The 16,029-nt window shown below is 40.4% G+C and overlaps 1 long non-coding RNA gene across 12 annotated transcripts in view; it reads left to right on the plus strand.

Annotated features, from left to right (window-relative positions):
- Window positions 1-16,029, plus strand: part of LOC102158351 (uncharacterized) — a 758,918-nt gene that overhangs the window by 9,772 nt on the left and 733,117 nt on the right. For 10 of the 12 annotated variants that reach the window (XR_014835884.1, XR_014835883.1, XR_014835885.1 and 7 more), the window contains exons 2-3: window positions 1,935-2,068; window positions 14,289-14,412. This is a non-coding gene — a long non-coding RNA (uncharacterized LOC102158351). The remainder of the gene's footprint in view (window positions 1-1,934; window positions 2,069-14,288; window positions 14,413-16,029) is intronic. The other 2 variants (XR_014835889.1, XR_014835882.1) reach the window with 1 other exon arrangement.

Below are 16,029 nucleotides of genomic sequence, written 5' to 3' on the forward strand. Positions count from 1 at the left end.
TGTGTAGTAATGAGAATGCATATCTAATGACAGGTTTTGGTTCTACAACTTCCTAGCTGTAGGGGTTGTGGCAAGGTACATAGCCTCTGTGGGCCTCTGTTTCCTCATCTATAAAATGGAGACAATAAGGGCTACTTTGCAGGGTGATCATAAAGATTAAAGGAGATAATATCTGCAGAATGCCTAGCACATAGTAGGTAAAAATATACGTTCATTCACCTCTCTCTCCACACTAGAGGGAAGAGTTCATTTAAGAAAGAAAGAGGTGTGAACATTGATTTTGTTTTGGTAGGGAAGTTATACAATCAGAGATTCTTTGGAGCTGGAAGAGCACTTAGAGATCAAATAGTTTAATAATTTGTTACAGAAGAGGAAATAGATCCAGAGAGGGCTATCATATGCCCAAGGTCTGAGCACAAGACCTGGTAAAGACCTTTGTACTTAAGAGAAGAATCTGCCTTTTTTAAGGAATCTTTGTTTCAAAGGTCATAGTAAGCATGAACTCTTTGAAAGTAAAAATGCACTGTGTGCTAAAATAATCCCCAAGCTTAAAGCTCATCCCATAATTTATTATAAACCAGTTACATTTAAGATGATACCAAAGTAAAGTAAAGCAAGGTGGGATTTTTTTTTCAAATTAAATGGTAATATATATTTAAAAAATACAGTGACGCACAGATAATGAATAAATACATTAGTACATGTAGCTATTACAATATATATCATATTGCTAACCTCCCTCACAACTGATGAAATAAATGGATCAAAATATTTTGGGGAATGTCAGATAAAATTTCACTTAAATTATTTCTTCTAGACTTTTTTCCCCACCCCAGATTAGTTTGGTCTGTCTACCTTAAGAACAAAAATAAGCTTAATACATAGATAAATGCTTGTCTTCCTAACACTACAAAAGAAACATTTGTTCCCCCAGATAACTCTTAAGTAAACTGCTGTCAAAACAATTAGTGTTATTTTTCTATTATCCTCCTATTTGAGAGTAAATAACCAGTTCATGAATATGTTAATTATCTAGTAGGTGAAGAAGATAAGGAGGGCCTTATATCTCCAGATCAGTTGCATACAAAAACATAAGAACTGGCTCTAAACTGGAGAGTGTATGTCCATATTCACCTAGCCAGACTGAAATCAGTTCAGCTGTGACAGTTTAAAGAGAACTAGAAGAGAAGTGACAAATGTTTTGATAGAATTAAGCACGAATAAACCTTCATTTGTGCACAGCTGCTGCGGTGTCTCCTAGCTAACCAAGTATTATATAGTGTTATTTTAATTGCCATCAAGGGTGTTTTATTTTCTCACATTTTTAGAAGACACATTTTAGAATTTTGTAATGGTCATTTTAAATAATTAGGAAAGTGAGATTAAACCATGGAGAATGCTCTTCTCATTAAAAGAATAATAATTTAGGGTATGAGTGCCAGAGAGATACTTTTTCTCTAAAATCATGTTTTAAAAATAAATGATTGTGCTTATTTTAAGCTTAATTTACCTTTAGTAATCATACCCAACTTTTGGCAGCTTTGAATCTGCCTTTTGAAATCTCTGGCACAGAATTCTTCACCATCCACAGTGGTTAAATGTTCTGCTGAAAGGGAACACATTTTGAGGGGGGAGTGAAGGTGGGGGTGGGGAGAAAACACAGAAAAGTGCTTTCCCCTCCTATTTTGATATGCCAAGATATATTTTTCCATATTAAATATTTTGAAAAAGTTGAATGCAGCATTGTGCCAGATAATTAAAATGTAAATTTCAGTATCTATGCTTGCTTTGTGATTTTTTAAAAAAATACATTTAAGTTAGTTGTCTTTTAAAACATGTGGTCAGCTGTTGTATTCACATATGGTCAAATGATCAAAGTCTGAACTCCTCTCTAATTGTCCCCCCGCTGCTCGTCTGCTCTGTCCGTGATCAAGGCCTCAGCAGGTGATGAGAAAGGCATGAGAACAGGCTGGAAGGAGAATGAGGCACCGAGAGGCCCAAGCTGAAAGAAATAAAGACTTCCAGTACATCACCCTGACAGTAAAGAGCGAAGGAAAAGTGACGTCTGGTTAGTAGTGCTTATATATTTTTTTGTTCGCCAATCTGCATACATTTTTTTCCCTAGCTAAATGCAAATGGAACCTAGCCTTCTCCCAGAGATGGAGCCCCACAAATCAGCGCCACCGCTGAAGTGTTGCATTTGTTTACTTGCCTCGGGAGGAAGCTGCTAAGTCCCACAGTTTATAGTATTTCACATGTTTGTGGAAATCATTGCAATTCTTTTCACTTCTGCTTGTCATTGTTTGCCTAGAGTTCACTTTGCCAGATGGCGCTTTATTGTCACTAGTGGTTACACCTCGCTATTGGATCAGTTCAAGACCAAATGGTGTGAAGAGCTTTCATACTTAGAGGATTTAGTCAAACATTCATTCTCTCCTATTCAGGCTGCTTGAGCACTAATTCATAAACGAGCCGGCTGACCTAGGAATGAGGGGAGGAGAAAAGGGCCCAGCTCTTTTTTCCCCTCTAAATTATTAATTTGCCTTCTATTTACAGTCCAAATTGGAATGAATCATAATTAAACAGGAGAATCTTGCATAAACATACATAAGATGTTAAGGCAGGGGCTGGGGTAGGGGGCAGAAAACAAGATACTGCATTATGCGAATTCTGCCAGAGCTTAAGGGGTTTGCAGTCCACACAAACACACAACCCATTTTTTCCCCACAAGTCCTGATTCATGATATTCTCTGGTCTCTTATTTATAAGCTAGTTCTGTCAGCAAATGCCGTGAATGATCTCATCAGTGTTTTTTTCTTTGGCATGTATTTTCTGCGGAAGTTTCTGGATATGAAACATTTTCAAATGTGAATACCTTTCAAATGTGAATAGATTTTCAAGGTTGGGAATTCAAGAGATTCCATTCATCTTATGTGATTTCTAAGGGAGCTTTGGAGAGTCTGAACAAATTTTGGTTGGGTGCACTTTTCTGCTTTAGGAGTTGGGTAGTTTAGGGGCCTAATACAGGCAGCATCATACTGTTTATGTGTTTTTTTTAAAAATTGATATGGTAGTTGCCTTTGTGAAGGGAAACTTCATTAACGAATCTCTTGGCTGCTGCTCCAAGCTCTGGAACTTGTCTTCCTTTCTTCATCAAGTCTATTTAAATTTCTGAAAAAGATGGTTCGAGGTGCAGTGAAACTAAGACAGGGGTAACAGGGAAAGGGTTAAGCAAACAGTGGCTCAATTGCTCTGCCTAATTTTGTTTCTTATTAAATATGAGGCCCTATAGTTGTTGCCCTAGTTTTCTTTTTCCTTGGGATGGGAGTACAGCTTTACCTAACTATTCAAAGTGATGCTGAAAGGACAAAGAAAAGCACCGATGTGAAGAGGGAGGTTCTTTGGCAGAAGGCAGGTGCTGAGGGATTTGGAGGTTATTATAGAAAAAATCCTTGAAGCCCTTGGTGCAATGCCTTGGTGTAGTAAGAAAGGCAAACAGGATAATGGATTGTATCAACAGAGGGAGCAAACCCAAATCAAAAGACGTGATCTTGTTACTGTATGGCCTGATATTGTCCCTCTACAAAGAGCTGGTTGGTGCTAATCAAACACATTGCACTGCTGGCCTAATCACCTTGCCCTCAGAAGCCTATTGTCCTGGGCAAGTCCCAGTTCACAGAACAGCCCGGATGATGATACCCACTTTTCCAGTGAAGGAAATGGAATGAGAGTTGTAGGCTTTTTCCTTCATTACTTTTTTTGCCTTGAGGTACAATGCAAAATTATGTAATAATAGTATCCCAGGGGCCTGAGCCAATCCTGGAGGAAGCCATAGCAGTGGGGATTATAGCTCTGCTGGGGAAGTAAGCACAGCTGGGAGGAACAAAGCTTCAACTGGGGGCCCTCTGGTTTTTCCACACAACATTTCTGGACTGGGGCTCTTTGCTATGCTAAGTGGGCTACCAAGTAATTGGACCTACCCTTATGGAGGGGAGGAGACTGAAAGCTGGAAGGGCATAGTGAGAAAACAGGAACTGTTAAGCTAGGGATTCTGGTGGGGGGTGGGGGTGAGGGGGTGAAGATATTGCTTTTCACGGAGCTCCTGGAAACAAAACTATAAAGTGGGTAGAGAGAGTTAGTTTTAAGATTAAACCAAAATTCTTGGCATTTTCCCTTTGAAAGTGGGACAGAATACTGGCTAAATTGTAAATGTCGAGTTAGGTGAACACTTTTGTGCACTTTGGCAAGTCACCTTTGGGGGGGACTTAGTTTCTTCATCTGAAAAATTGAGAGGAGTGTTTTGACTTGAAATCTAAGTTCCCTTCCAGTTCTGACATTTTGCAAGTTTGCATCCTTATGTTGTCTTGATTTTCATTTTTCTGTAAGAGTCAGTGCATGGGGCTAACTGAGGTGCTGAATAACTTGAATCAGCTCAGATACTGAATTAGATTAAAATGAATCTCTTGTATTGCACAGGAACCTTCTTTTGGTGAACAGACTTATTAGGAGTAAGTAGCTGGCTAAAAACTTGGTCATTTAGCCAACATTTTTAAAAGGGTGGAATCGCTGGGGGTTCAGACCTGCTACATTCTACAGCTGTTTTAGAGGCTATCCCTCACTGTTCTGCTCGCCTTGCAAGGTTTAGAAATTCCTGGCTTTGGGTTCATATGGCTGAGGCCAATCAGATGCTTTCATCAGCTCACCATTGGATGTTGAGTGATATATTGCCACCAGTTAAAATTTGACCTACTCAATGACCCTCTTGCAAACATTAATTGTGCAGAACATCTTTCTCCTCCAATAAGAGTATCTTCTTGAAAAGGCTACTCATTTACTTAAGACAGTCCAACTCATCCAACTTTGTTACAAAGCTTATCTTGTGCTAACTTGGTGCAAGGATTCCTGGAGAAAAGAATTACATAGGTCTAAAATAAAGGTTAGGAAGAGACAGATTTCCTCAGAGACTTTGCAAACACTTACTAGAAAGGACCTTCTGAACTTCTGTGAGATACTTATTTACCATAACAAAAACACAGACCTAATCATCAGAGAATAGGAAGATATATAACTAAGGCTTTACTTTAGCTGTGAAGGATTTTGTATAAAACCTTTGATTTGCCATGGGAAAGGAACGGCAAATTTTTAAGTGTAGGGGAATATCAAAACAGAATAAGCAGTGATGGTCCGTTTTTAAAACTGGTTGATGGCTAAAGATAGGCTCTTTTTGAGAAGAAAACAAACCACATTAAACAAGCATTTCTTATCATAGAGCCAATTGTATGCAATTTTATCCAGATTTTCTAGTTGATCTTGTTGTGTGCCTTTGGAGGTATTAGGAGGGCATCATCTTGAGATATGCAAATATCTAAAAGGAGACTTTTTTTCTTTTAATGAAAGTACAGAAGCTGAAAAACGGGGGAGGGGGGAATGAAAATTGTCTTTGAAATTACCTGAATGAATCCAGCTAACTACAGAGACATTATTTCTACTTTATTTGACTCACTTCACCCACCATTTTAGTAAAATGGTGTTAAATTGATGTGGAAATCATGACACTGTTTGCTGCATCCATGCTATGTTTGTGTGCATATGCCAACACAGCTAATACAGGTGTTTTTTAAAAATTAGCTTTTCCTTCCTGGACTTAAAAGGTAGAGAAGCTTCTTTTTCAGTCTCATTTCTCTCCTTCCTAATTGGTGAGGAGAAAAGAGCACTAAACTTGGAGTCAAATGGGGTTCGAATACCAGCTCTACCACTTTGTAACTGTGTGACCTTGGGTAAGTCACTGAACCCAGAACTTTATCAGAATTCCCTTCTACTTTAGAGTCTGTGAAAGAAAATATCCACAAGCTTTTCTTGGTAATTAAATCAACAATCAGATACAGAATCACTTGGGGAAACTCCGTATCACCTCTTAGGGCAGGGCATAATACTTCCTTCCCTGCTCCACTTTTGCTTTTCCAAGTTGGGAGAAGACCTGGGAACAGCCTTGTAGGGGAAGTTTTATTATCCTTGTTTCATGAGGACAGTGATGCCCAGTGAAGTGATTTTCTTCATGTATCACAGCTGGCAAGTGACCTAGCAAAGACCCAAGTTTTCCAACTTCTCATCCAGTCTTTCTACCATGCTTCTAAACAAATTGGGCCTCCACACAGTTAGCTTTCAGTGAGAAATTAGCTTTGTTTTGAAACGCATTTGCTAAAGATAATTCTTCAAATCCTCTCCTAAAGGACATTTAGTGATTAAAATAAAGTCTCCAGCTAGGCAACTTTTACACATTCATCCAAGTCAGAGAAATACAGAACCAAGGTTCCCATGGCAACCTTTAGCCGTCTCTTGAGGAAGTGCATTACTACAGGGCCCTTCTTCAACCAATCCTTTTTCAAGGAAGCTTGAATATAAAGACCCTGGTAACCTGGTCCTCTCCTTCTCTGAGAACAAGGCAAATACTTTTTTTTTTTTTTTTGTCTTTTGTCTTTGTTGTTGTTGTTGTTGTTGTTGCTATTTCTTGGGCCGCTCCCACGGCATATGGAAGTTCCCAGGCTAGGGGTTGAATCGGAGCTGTAGCCACCGGCCTACGCCAGAGCCACAGCAACGCGGGATCCGAGCCGCGTCTGCACCCTACACCACAGCTCACGGCAACGCCGGATCGTTAACCCACTGAGCAAGGGCAGGGACCGAACCCGCAACCTCATGGTTCCTAGTCGGATTCGTTAACCACTGCGCCACAACGGGAACTCTGGCAAATACTTTTTTGTCCCTTCCATTCTCTCCTTCCCCTTCTCCAAGTTTCCTTTATGTACCATCCCCCTCCTCCACCCCAGCCACAAACTGGCTTGAATTTTTGTGACAATTTTCTTATTTTCCAGAGGGAATTATTTCTAAATTTTTTTTTTTCCTCCAGTGTGGGAAAATAGACTAGAACTAAAAGAAGAGTTTCAGTGCCTTCTTTCACATTTGGATGATGGTGGACAAAGTAATCTTTCTGGGTACCAGGTTTATGTCTTCTTCTATAGGGAGGCTTACAATCAGGATGATAGCATGGACTAAAGTCATAGGCAAAGGATCCAAATTCCTTTCCTCAGAGGTGGATTTGGGTCTTGTCTAGACTTAGGCATGGTTGAAAGAACTGGAATAGGGATGCTATAGCTGTAGCTCAAATTGCACCCCCCCCCAAAGCAAACTTACTTCAAGATAACTCTAAGCCACTTTAGCCCTCAAGCATTTAAGTATGAATCCAATTTTCATTTGCCTTTCTCTCCTTTTCCAATCTAACGATTATGGAAAAAATAGTTCTTTCTACCCTAGTAAACAGGTCACTTGAATGTGAAATAAATCACCAGGCCCACGATCCTTCTGTTAAGGAAGTCAGCAGTGACCTAGAACCTTTTGTTTTCTTTTCTTTTTTCGTGGTATGTGGAGGTTCCCAGACCAGGGGTTGAATTGGAGCTGTAGCTTCCTGCCTACACCACAGCCAAAGCAACACAGGATATGAGCTGCGTCTGCAACCTACACCACAGCTCACGGCAATGCCGGATCCTTAACCCACTGAGCGAGGTCAGGGATCAAACCCGCAACCTTATGGTTCCTAGTCAGATTCATTTCTGCTGCACCATGACAGGAACTCCAAGAACCCTTCCTAAAAAAGTTTGGAGAACAGTTTTTTGTTTGTTTTTGTTCGTGTCATGCAGCAGCTTGATATGAGATCTCAGTTCTCAGACCAGGGATTGAACCTGGGTTGCAGCAGTGAAAGGGCCGAATCCTAACCACTAGCTCACCAGGGAACTCCTGGAGAATAGTTTTTTGTTAATGCAAACTTACTTTAGTAGTATGGAGAAATGTTGTTTGCTATCCACCACCATCCACTCAGTCTTCTAACATAACAAATTGAAATTTAAGGATTCACTTTTTCTTGGTTATAATACTTTTTTTTTTCAGATTTACCTAGATATACTTCAGATCTGGGGAGGGTTTTACTAGATTTACTATTTTCAAACTGGTCTTTAGCAGTGGTACTTAAATTTTTAAATTAAAATTTTTTTTTTTGCTGCCCTACAGCTTATGGAGTTTCTGGGCCAGGGATCAGATCTGAGCCAGAGTTGTGACCTACGCTGCAACTGCAGCAATGCTAGATCCTTTTAACTCACTGTACTGGGCTGGGGAATTTGTGTCCTAGGGCTGCAGACACACCTCTGATCCCATTGCACCACAGCAGGAACTCCATTACTTTTAAAAAAATTTTTTAAATAGTGGTAAAATACACATAAATTTACCATCTTAGTCATTTTTAAGTAGTATTAAATACATTAACTTCATGTGCAACCATCACCACGATTCGTCTCTAAAACTCTTTCCATCTTGCAAAACTGAAACTTGGTCCTCATCACATAATGACTCCCATTTCCTGAGTGCTTGGAAATCACTATTCAACTTTCTATCTGTATGAATTTGTCAATTTTAGATTTTTCATGTATGTGAAATCATGTAATATTTGTTCTTTTATGTCTGGCTTATTCCACTTAGTCTAATGTTTGCAAGGTTCATCCATGTTGTAGCACGTGTCAGTACTCTCTTCTTTTTTAAGGCTGAATATTCCATTGTATGTATATGCTATTTTATTTATCCATTCATCCACTGATAGTCACTTAGGTTGTTTCTACGTATTATATATTGTGGATAATGCTGCTATGAACATGGAAGTAGGGAGTTAAATTTTTTTTTTTTGTCTTTTTAGGGCTGTACCTGCAGCATATGGAGGTTCCCAGGCTAGGGGTCCAATTGGAGCTACAGCTGCCGGCCTACACCACAACCATAGCAATGCCAGATCCAAGCTGTGTCTGTGACCTACACTACAACTTATGGCAATGCTGGATCCTTAACCCACTGACTGAGGCTAGGGATCAAACTTGCAACCTCATGGTTCCTAGCCAGATTCGTTTCTGCTGTGCTACAATGGGAACTCCTAAATTTTTTTTTTCATGCAATCTTGTGATATGATAAAAAATGGTAAGAGGATTCTCACTCGGTGGAAAGTATTTCAGGACAGTATAAAAGGCCACTCATCCATTCAACCCTGTTTTTCTGGGCCAGGAAAGTTTAGTCCAGAGAGGGAAAGAACACAGAGTAGGACACCCAGTAAGTTAAAGGCAGAGCTTCCATAAGAACCATGCCTCCTGACTTCAGTCTGCTGCTATTTCCTTGGCATTACCAGTTTAAGACATGATAGCATTGTTTCCTCATATCTAAATTGGGAACATAGAAAATGTTAGTGGATTCCCAGGGAGGATCTTTGATGGAGAGCATGATTTGTATTAGAAACTTGTACATTGAGATAGTTGTGTGTACCCCCCCGCCCCCGATTATTTCATTTTGCTCCAGTAGCCCTCTAATTACAGTATGTGGTTTCCAGAGTGGAACTTTTGACACCACTAACCATCCACATCATGATATGCTAGCTTAGGAATGTGTTATTTGATTAATGAGATAATGGTTTCAGAGCCCTTTGAGCTGCTCAGAAGAAAGGCACTGGATAAATTCAAGGTATTATTATTGTGGCATTATCTAAAGGTAGACATTTTGCTAAATATTTTCATTTCAGTATTAATCTTCAGATGTCAGCAAACATTTAGATGCCTTTACAGAATGATGCTTTTAAATAAACCTGGGAAAACACTTAGATGTCATAGGATATACTTGACCTCACTGAGTATTTCAAGATAACTGAAAATAGTTGGAAATGATGCTACCATGGCAACAAAATGGAACTTTAAACATTTTGAAATCTCTCTCTCATAGGAAAGATTCTGTATTGGATTTAATCTTTCTTTTCCATCTTTGACATGAGTTTCTTTTTACAATATTAATTTTAATTAGCTAATCCCATCTAGGATCAGCACAATTAAGATCTGAATGGTTATTTGTCACTTATCAAAAAGAAGGGCAACACTAAGCATTTTTCATTACAACATAGTGGATTTTGGATCTTCCTCATTTTTAACAAGAGTCTGATATTTTAAGATTGCATCCACATCTTAAAATTCCATAGCTCTGATATAAGGGCCATTAAAGTGACAGGGAAAGCAAATGAATAAAAGGGAAAAGAAGATCTTTTTGTTCTACCTTGGAGATAGAGAAGTTCTCTTCCCCTAATAGCTAACCAGCAGTTTCCTGGAGGTTGGAAGTAACTATTAAAGAGAGGGTGCTCATACTCGAGATTGGAAAGGCAAGAAATTAAACCAGCATTGGAGTTCCAGCTGTGGTGCTATGGATTAAGAATCCAACTGCAGCAGCTCAGGTCGCTGCTGAGGCATGAGTTCATCCCTGGCCTGGTGCAGTGGGTTAAGGATCTGGCATTGCTACAGCTGTGATGTAGGTCGTAGCTGCAATTCAGATTTGATCCCTGGCCCAGGAGCAGGTGAAGCCTAAAAAGAAGCAAGCAAGCAAGCAAGTAAGCAGGCATTTACTTAGCTGCTGTTAGGTGCCAAGTACTGAGCTTGACTCATTCGTAAATACTATTTTTTATCCTTATGACAGTGCTGTGCAGTTGATAGCATCCTTCTTTTTTATAATTGAGGAAAATGGGACTCAGATTATGCAATTTGCGCCAGTAAATTGACTGAGTCAGAATTTGAACACAGGGTTTTTTTCCTATCCAGCTTTTCTTCATTTGCACCAGGCTTGTTAATTCTGTGCATGGAGAGAAATGGACTGTTTCCAGTTGTCATTATACCCTCATCATTGTGGTCACATATGTATATTTTAATCCCCAAACACAAATGTCCAGGTTTGGGGATAGGGAGAGGATTTTCAACAGCAGGAAGGAGACAGACAATGGGAGATAAGAGAGGAGGGTAGAGCTTAATGTTTAAGACCTAGATTTAAAGCCTTGACTCACCACTTTTAGCTGTGTGCACTTGGGCAAGAAACAACCTTGCTGAGGCTCGGTTTCCTCACTTGAAAAACGAAGATAAACAGTATTCATCTTATAGGGTGGTTGTAAGCTTTGCTGATAGTGCCAGAAATGTGTTCAAGCACAGAGCCTGGCGCTCAGGAAACGTTCTCTGTGGTTACTTTTATTTCCAGAGGACTCTGTGTTCTGACATATCATTGGATGTTTCCAGACAGGAATGTAGATCAGTGATTGGGAAGGCAGCTGAGAGGATTAACCAGCCTAAATCAGAACACACAATACGGAGAGAGAGCATTTACACCCAAGACTCCAAATGCCCCTCCTGAGAATCATTGCAGTTTCTAGAGCTGGACTAAACTGTCAATTGTTCATTGACAGTCATGGAAACCTTTCTCATGTGGCAGATTGTTGATATATGTTTTCAGTTTATAATTTTTCTTCCATAAATATTTATTAAATATTTTGTGCCTGCTACTATTTATTCCTTTATCCAAAATAGTTTCTGAGTGCCTTCTCTATACCAGCTACTATTCTTGGCACTGGGGTAACAGCAGTTAAAAAAAAAAAAAGGGCAGACAAAAGTCCCTACCCTCATGGAGTTTACATTTTGGCAGGGGGTGATGTGGAGGAAGAGGTGAAAAATAAGATAAATAAATAAGAGATGGTACGTCAGTGATGAGACATGAGAAAAAAACTGGGCAAATGGGCAAAGGGCATAGAAAGTGTGGATAGGGTCTGGAATATTTGGTGGGGAAGCCAAGGAAAGCCCTTCTGAGAAGGTGACTTTTGACCTGAAGGAAGTAAAAGGGAGGATAATTCCAGGCACAGAAAACAGCAAGTGCAAATGCCCTGAGGAGGGAGCATGTTAGGAAAGTTTTAGGAAGTCAAAGCCAGAGTGGGTGGCAGAATAAGGAGGACATTGATGATGGGGCGGAAGAGGGGCTGATAATAGGAACAAGGTAAGACCTTGTATAGATGATTTCTTGTAGATGAAAAAATGAGCTTCAGGAACTAGCAAATGAATAAAATAGAAAAATTAGAAATATATTTCTTAAAAATATTTCAGTTACTGATATTGTTTTTGTTGATATTTTTATATAAAGATGTACACATATGATAAAGCCAAAAGTTTTTGCTGGCAAAGTAGTTGTTACTATTTTATGGTGTACTACAGAGGTCCCTATGACTTCCAAGTCCTTTACCATTTTAACAAATTGGACAACCACAGCTAGTAAGTGGCAAAGTTGGGACTAGAACCTCGGTCTCCTGACTTCTAGGTCAGGGTATATATGTCCCTCCTTCATGTCTGAGGCATGTCCTGTAACACAGAGCCTGGGAGGTCATCTAATCCAACTTTCTCCTTGGATGGAAGAACCGAGTGTCATAGAGAGCAAACGTAACCTACCAAAGGTTAAGGCATTTTGTCAATGATATAGCTAGAACTAGACTTCAGATCTTTGCTCCTTATAGGCAGGCTCTGCACCCAGCTGTTGTTTTAGAAGCACCTATGGCCAGGAGAAAATTCATACCCTGACCTGTGACCAGGGATACCTAGGATCTAGTGGGTAGAACTGAGCTGATTTTAGGGTATGAGGTGACTAAAGACTCTGGGCTGATGGATTGTTGCAGCCAAAGCAGGGCCTGGTATTAAAGGGATCCTGTGTCTTTCAGGGAGTGGGAGTGGGAGTGGGAGTGGAATAGACCTGGTGAGTTTATATACTAGAATGTTTTTGAACATCTTAAGAAGGCCACCCATAAAGTTCATATGTTCTATTGTTGATTTGTGTCTTAGGTGCTGTGCAGATGTGTCTGGAATTTGTTTAGCTGAGAAAATACCATGCAGTGGCAAGTGTTCTTGCTGTGTGGGCTGAGCTTGTTGCTTCTTGCTGCCACCAGCCTATTGCTGAGTCTTTTCTTATATTACAACAAGTTGGTCTAATGTGGGCACATAGCAGAAAGAGAGAGAAACTTTGGATAACCATCTAGGGTAGCCTAGCTATAAAGCTACTGTGTGCAGCACAGATTTCACTCAGTATCAGAACTGGAAGTGGCCTTGGAGGTAATCTAATCCTACTTCCTTTTTGTATAGATGGAAAAACTGAGTCACAGAGAGCAAAAATGACCTTCCAGGGGCTAGCCAGTGTGTCATGACATGCTAGGACTAGGCCTCAGATTCCTTTGTCTCCTTACTGGAAAGTGTGCTTACTGTCCAGCTTGCAGTTGTTACCTTGACATTTCAGATAAGTAGTGGGCTCCATTCATTATTATCACTTGCTTATTAGAAACTTTCAATTTATTATCTTAGTCTCATAGACAAAGAAATGGTTCAGGAACTCTCCTAAGCTTTGTTGGGGGTGGGCAGTAATTAGTTCCAAGGTCAAGTTCCTTTATCCACAACTCAGACATTGACCTGGGTTTTGTAAGGGTGGAATAGGCACCAACAGGGGTCAGTCAAAGGCTGCTCTTCTGGAAAACCTGTCTGATGCCTATCGGTGTGGGGGTTAACCTGGCTTGCTTCCTAGATGTCTTTCTACTTGTGAGTGGGCATTGTTGGAACTCATACCCATACCTTCTTTTCTTTTCCTAGCTGTCTTTCTCGTGTAAGCTTCAGAAGCAGACATCACACACTCACAGCCTAAAAAACCCACATCTGCAGTGGAGGTGCTAGGAGCCCACTAGCGAGGCAGCTTTGAGTCCTTAGACATGTGTTAGTACTGATGGCTTGGGGCCAAGTGAAATCCCAGGCTCCAGTCATGTGGCTACCCTCTGTAAAAGTTGGCTCTTTGAAAGAATGCAACAGGAAAATCAGAAACGCCTGCACACTTTTCCCTGTTGCCGTTGGTACCGAGCTAGAGTTCAATCCTACTCAGGTCCCAGTAATGTTAGGGAGATCCTTTAATATCATTTGGAAACTCTGACACCTGGTTTTGCCATTTGTAAGCTCTCATGACTCATCGCCACACTCCACTCACCTCTGAGATGAGAGTGGCTTTCCCAGCTGGAGTTACCTTTATGTGGATTTTTGGTTGGCTGCATTTCCAGAAGAGAGTAAAATGTACATGACTTAGGTGTTATCTTGGACATTAGGACAAAAAAATACAGTATAACACGACATTGCTCTGTGAAAACTGGAGTGTTGTTATCTTGTTTCTGGGAAAATGTCATATTCTGGTCACTGACAGATAAAGTGAAGAGTCCAGAGTGTATGAAGTATGTTTGAGGCACTTTTCAAACCCCTTTTGCATAGGCTGTAAACTAGCTACAAATAGACATACATTCTGTTCTATTGTAGTTTCTTTATGAAAAGTAATGGCACCAAAAAGTGTGAGGGGTTGAAGTGGGGAGGTGCTTGGAGCTGACACTGTTGCATTATTTTCAGAGAACTGCAATGTGCTCTGCTTGAAGAAAAGGAAGTTGGGTTGTGATAATATAATTCTGGATTCCATGGAATGTTGTGGCTCATGGAAGAGGCAAGAGATAAAAGACAGAGAAACAATATAGTGGTAAGTTTCAGGGGTTTTATTTTATATTAAAACATCATTTTGTGACAAATATGGACAGAATGTGCATAAGAGTATTATATTTCTGCGCATCAAAATGGAAACATGCTTACTAGGCTGTACTTTGTATTATCTGAAAAATACCAAGTGCTCTTCATTGTAGCCTTTGTCCTAAAAGGCTTGCAAAAAATAATTCCAGAAAAGGTGCGCTGGCAATCAACAGCTGGTTAGCTAGAGGGAAATAAATAGCCCTCCTGATGAAAATACCTGAGAAGCCTCTTTACCGGCAGAACATATGTCCATGCCCCATTGCTCTGTGTCCAAACATGTTTCTTCAATTACGGATCAGGGTGTGTGAGTTAGAGAGCCATGGATCCATAGGCCAGACATAATTTATGTAGATTTGCCCAAGTTTATATGTTATTCAACACAAAATCAGCCACCATAGCAACCTCAGGATCACAAAATGCTTATGGTACCTCTGAGAGACACATCATCATCTTGCAAAGATGTTGAATTGCATGAATGTTCCCATGGCCACATAGCTCATCTTTGCCCTGTGTGAACTGGAGAGGTGCAAGGCTAAAGTGCTTCTTTTTGGTGTGATCGTAATGTCCCATTAATGTGTCCTGTATGTTAAGTATCGTGGCTAGCTGGAGGATTTTCTCCTCTCTCATGATTTGCTTTTCATTTTCATTTCCTTGATGATTTGAAAATTTGTTTTCTAAGGTTCCTCAGACAAGGCCTAAAGGCACTATACTGGTCCTGGCTTCCTTTGCTGCCAAAGTGCAGACCCTCTGCAGTGTGACAGAACAAGGCTTTTGAGCTGCTAACTGGTGAGGGATATAGTAATGAGCTCCAGCTGTGGAGTGCAGGCTCTGAGGAATTGGAGGGGAGCCCAAAAGGAGAGGCTCTGGTTGATTCTGGGAAGCTTGTCTTTTGGTACCCTGCTTGTCAGCTAGTGTCCCTGCTTCTGAAGATCCATAGGGACTTGGAAATATCCTTCATGTGCTGGACATGGCAGACTCACAGCCCATAGGTCTTGGCTTTTACCTATTTAAGGCACCCAAGTAGAGTGCAGATAACTCCGATCTCTGAAAAACAAATAAAAATCCCTGATGTGTGGGGGCTGCAGATTTGTAGGGTCTGCAAATATTTCCACTGCAGCCCAATTTCAAACTACCAACAGCTTAACAACTGGCCCACAGAACTGCTGGAAATTTAACAAATGGTCCCAGTACACTGATTATCTCATTTGCTATCTATAGCTGACCTCGTGATCTCATGGATAGGTTGGTGTCCTCAACCCCATTTAAAAGAAGAGGAAATAGGCCCAGAGAATTTAATACAGGGCTTCTCAGATTTTACTGTGCATATGAATCACCTGGGGACCTTGTTAAAGGGGGAACCTGTGATTCTGCATTTTTAACAAGCTCCCATGTGACAAATTTCCACAGTTTATTAAAGGTGTAGTCAACTTTCTAGAAAAGAAGGGGAGGAAGCTAAAAGATGGTCTATCACAAGTCACACTCTTCCCCTTTCCTCCAAACCACACATTTTGATTCCTCAATCAATTCCACTACTGGAATGTTCAGGGGTCCTACTGAGACCTCCCAGTGG

The sequence above is a fragment of the Sus scrofa genome, chromosome X (assembly GCF_054392235.1).
Source record: "Sus scrofa isolate SSC_HxYL_T2T_F1_AM1 chromosome X, Sscrofa_HxYL_maternal_Yorkshire_Landrace_v2.0, whole genome shotgun sequence".
Taxonomy (NCBI): Eukaryota; Metazoa; Chordata; class Mammalia; order Artiodactyla; family Suidae; genus Sus; species Sus scrofa.